A 5,175-nucleotide genomic window follows, 5' to 3' on the forward strand; every position below is an offset into this window, starting at 1 on the left:
AAACAATTAAATCCATGTATTTCACAGTTTGGGGGTGGTTTACTAATAAGATGCCGATAGAGTACATATAGATCCACGTGCAAAAATGAGGTTGGTTTTTGGTGCAGGGGCTTCCCCCTACAGCCTTTTCCTCTCTCCAGTTGTCATTAGTCTAGATCTTGCATAGACTCTTATAGTGCTGACCAGTCAAAAAAACATGGCCTCAAGCTCTTTTCCATCCTCAAGCGAGATGGTAGGTGAAAAAACTGAGATAGTAGATTTTAATGAGAAGAAACCTAAAGACAGGAAAGCTTATGCTGGTAGCAGGGTCTCGAAGGATAACTAAAGGCTAAAAATGCAGAAGATGAAGCCCCATGGCAGCCAAAACCCTGTCCTAGTCAGAGGAGGGAGGCAGATTTTCTGGATTGGCTCTGTATTCCAGGAAGGCCATGTACAAGGGGAAATATTCAGCAGCCAAATCCAGAGTTGAAAAGCCAAAGGAGAAGTTTCTTGCTCCTGTCAGGGAACTAGTTGATGGTTACAAGAATGGTGGTATCCAAGTGGTTAAACTTTGCAAAACGCCTGGGTATATTATCCTACTGAAGATGTGCCTCGAAAGCTGTTGAGCCACAGCAAAAAATCTCAGTCAGCATGTGAGCAAACTCTGAGCTAGCATCACTCCTGGCACCATTTTGGTCATCCTCACCCGAAGAGTCAAGAAGGTGGTTTTCCTCAAGCCACTGAGGAGTGGCTTGCTGCTTGTAACCTGACCTCTGGCCCTCAATTGAGTTCTGTAGAGAACACACCAGAAATTTGTGAATGCCACTTCCAGCAAAATTGGTGTCAGCAGTGTGAAAATCCCAGGGCATCTCACTGATGCTTGCTTCAAGAAGCTGCACAAGCCCAGATGCCAGGAAGGTGAGGTCTCTGACACAGGGAAAGAGAAATAGGAGATTACAGAACAGCGCAAAGTTAATCAAATTCTGCGACAAATTAAAACTGTTCCTCAGCTTCAAGATTACCTCTGCTCTTCTGTTTTCTCTTACAAATGGAGTTTATCCTCACAACTTGATGTTCTAAATAACTGATCCATTTAAAAAGAATCATGACCTCAAAAAAAAAAAAAAAAAAGAAAAGAAAAACATTTGGGCAGTAGAACAGTAAAATTCTGGGATGCTCCTTCTATATTCATTCTCAAAAAAAATATACATTTAAGGATGAGAATTTTAAGTTAATACTATGGGGACAAACCTCGAGGGAAAAAATAGAGGCAGTTCACTACAGGACCATATTCCGCGTGTACCTAGTGTTCAGTGTCGGAAAGGGAATGTCATATCTATACTTTATTTTAGTCTTTAACCTGCAATTAACAGAACAATGAAGTAGCACAGAAACTCTGCTTGCAGAACACATTTGTCATGTTTAAAACTGTTATATAATTTCATAATTTGATGCATTTCTCTTGGGATCCTACAAAAAAATGTCATTTAACAGATCATCTCTTACATAATATTTATTGTCCCTAAATTCGTTGGTAAATAATTGAGTTATATTTAAATAACTATTTGACCTCACATTTCTGTGGGTAACCCCTAAGAGTTATAATGGCTAGAGTCTAACATTTGTACCTGAATATATGTTAGAGACAGTAACAAGTATAAATAGGGTTAAGTTCAGAAGAAAAATGCACAAAGAAAAATCACATGGAAGAAAACTAAAGACCACAAATACCAGGTGGGATGAATTCACCTTAGTGCAAATATTTTAGGACAAATTTAGAAATGGTCATACTTGACCAAAGGGTAAGTAAGGGTGAATCAGCACAGTGGGCCACAGTGAATAAAAACAAATGTGATACAAAGGCATGCGAATGGGGAAAAAACTGACCTGCTACCATTTTTGATCAGCCCACTCTTCACCAAAAGTAATAAATTCCATTGATCTGGAGAAGGAAGCTTAATATAATCAATTCATTTAAATACCAGGTCAATTTCTGCCGAAATACCGAAATAAATGAATGAACATAAAAATTATACTAAAATCATCCTTCATATTTATTAACTTAGGCTTACTAATTGCATAATCCTTTATTCCTATTTTACCTACATTAATGGTTTATGGCATTCTCTTTTTTTCTTATATCAACTTTAAATTTTATATTCTTTTTAAAATTTAGATATTTATACTTTTTTCAACTGTATAACTCATCAATTTCATATATTATTTTTGCTTTAATGTCTGCTGTGTTTTTGGAATTATATATGTATACATACTTATGAAAATATATTGACATATATCGTTTTTTAAATTTTTTATTTATTTATTTGCGCAAGAGAGAGAGGGAGGCTGAAGCAGGCTGAGCAGGGGGCCCAACACCAGACTCAATACTAGGACCCCAGCTGGGACACTGAGATCATGACCTGAGCCAAAGGCAGATGCTTAACTAAGCCACCCAGGCACCCCTAACATGCATATTTCTACCCTAATACATATTAGAGAAAGAAGCAAATAGAAACAAGATTAAGTTCATATAATTATAAGTAATTTATTTTTCCTTCTTACCCTATTTCTTGTCAATGTCAGGTTTTTAACCTGTAAGATAGTTTTTCTATTTTTAATTTATTTATGCATTTTCAATGCATTTATTCACTTATGTCTATCTTTATTTTTAAAAATTTTCTTCTATTTTATTCCAATAAGATCACTCAATTGTTAGTCACTTGCATTTATTTTAATACATGTATTTATAGTTATAAGTTTCCTTGTAAATACTTTTTGTTGTATCTGTTAAATTTTGATGTGTAATAGGGTTTTTTTCATTCAAGTCTAATGTGTTTCACAAATTTCTCTTTACACAAATTATGTTTGATAGATTTTTATTGTATAGACCATTAGCCATCTTTATAGCTATCCTCTGTGATTAACTGTTAAATATTTTTGTCTTAGCTTTTACTCACTCCATCTATCATTATATGAAAAAATATTTTTTAAAAGATTTTATTTATTTATTCATAGACACAGAGAGAGGGGGGCAGAGATACAGGCAGAGGGAAAAGCAGGCTCCATGCAGGGAGCCCAATGTGGGACTCCATCCCAGGTCCTCAGGATCACACCTCAGGCTGCAGGTGGCACCAAACTGCTGCGCCACCGGGGCTGCCCTGAAAAAAATATTTTTGACGGCATAGATGACTTTCTTCACCCAAATTCTATAAAGTTTTGCTTAATAATTTTGAGATAGCATTGCAAGATTAATATTTTTCATGTTATGAAAAATAATGAAAATGTTTTTCATTTTTTCATCATTATATCTTCTGGATCTATTGTTTTGGATTTTGTTTTTGTTTTCTGACCTGTCAGTCAGGTTTTAGACAAGAAAAGACATTGCATTTGATATATTTAAAGATAGAAGAGTTTTGGAAACCACACAACTGGCATATCTTACATAGCCATTTATCTTGAAGAATTCTGGACTTATTTTTCTTATTTGACTACCTCATCCAAGATTATTTTCCAAGAGTCTTTATATGAGTTTAAAATTCCTGAGACTCTGTATGCTTAAATTCTTTTTTTGTCTTCACTTTTAAACAGTAGTTGCATGGGATAAAAAATATATATATATCTTGACTAGAGTTTCTTTTCCTGCAGCACTGTGAAAATATTCTCCTGCTTACCCAACTATTGCTAATGAGAAAATTGATATAAATCTGTATCTTATTTCTTCATGGCTGGCTGGCTTTTTCTTTCAGAAAGATTTTATCTTTTAAATCTTTAGTTTTAATATAATGTGTCTATATGTAGAAAATTTAAAATCTATTTTGCATGGCAGCATCAGAAACCTTTTGATCTGAATTCACTTTTCTTTAACTAGGAAAAACTCTGAGTCGAAGTTCCATGAGTCCTTTTCCTTAAATATTTTCTTTCCTGCCATTCTTTTTTTTTTTTTTTTTTTTTAAGTTTTTAAATATATTTATTTGAGAAAGAGAGGGAGAGAGCCCAGGAGCACGGTGGAGATGCAGAGGCAGAAGGAGAAGTAGACTCCCCACTGAGCAGGAAGCCACATGTGGGACTTAATCCTGAGACCACGACCTGAGCAGAACTCAGGCACTTCTCTTTCCTGCCACTTTTGCTTTTGTGTGGAGTCTCTTAATTTAGGTATCACAACACTTCTGTTTTATCCTATCACACATACTCTTTTTAACGTTCTTTTAATATTTCTATTTTTTGTTGCTTCCCAGTGGTCTCTGAAAGATCTTAATCCAATATTCTAGTGCTTACATTTATTTTGGGCCCATGCAGAGTATTGAATCCATCCACTAAATTTCTATTTCAGCTGCACTATTTCTCATAGACTTTATTTACAGTTGGCTTTTCTTTATGATTCCTTCTTTCTTAGCTTTACACATATGGTCCTTCATCTCTTCGACAATATTTTTTAGGCTAATTCCAAATTTTTTCTCTCTCTGTTTATTAACTTTGTTTCATCTGATATAGTCTACTCAGTTTTTCCTTCTCTAAAACTGTGTAGTGCTCAAAGTTTGATTATTACACTTTGTGAGCAAATATTGTCTCAAATATTCCATCAGGTACCTTGGCTCTTAATTTAGACCCTGCTGGAGGAAGTGATGACTAAGAATATTGTGATTATATGATGTATCATCCAAGTCAAGATATTTTTGATGAGAAAGTGTGTTAAAATAATTTAAATCATACATTTTATTGAATAGTTATTTATTGGTGACATGTTTTATTTTACCATGGATCTTCAAAGTTATTTTCAAAACTATTTTCAAAGATAAGATTCTTTCTTATTTTTATTTTAAAAATAAAATATAACCGCCTACATTAAATTTTAAAAAATGGGTCATTTTTATTGTTTATTTGAACATTAATTTAAAAGTACCATAAGCAGAATTGCAGAATCATTATTCTTGAAGTTTGTATATTACATATATACTATAGCTAATATATATATTTATACATCTATATATAAACTATATATATGTAAATATATATAAATGTCCTTAATACAATGGACTTGTTATTTATTTGGAATTATATTTTTAAAATATGCTCTATTTTTGTATTTTATAAAACTCATGTAATCTTCTTCAAACTTTTATTTTATGTTTAAAAAATTAAAAATAATTGTCTTCAATTGATTTTTCCCCTTCAGGTCATAATAGATTTTTTACAATA

General features: G+C 33.2%; 1 pseudogene; it reads left to right on the forward strand.

Annotated features, from left to right (window-relative positions):
- Positions 1-229: 229 nt before the first annotated feature.
- LOC140602252 (large ribosomal subunit protein eL6 pseudogene) lies at positions 230-1,059 on the forward strand (annotated as a pseudogene).
- Positions 1,060-5,175: the final 4,116 nt, after the last annotated feature.

This window comes from Canis lupus, chromosome 13 (genome assembly GCF_048164855.1).
Source record: "Canis lupus baileyi chromosome 13, mCanLup2.hap1, whole genome shotgun sequence".
In the NCBI taxonomy this organism is placed as follows: domain Eukaryota; kingdom Metazoa; phylum Chordata; class Mammalia; order Carnivora; family Canidae; genus Canis; species Canis lupus.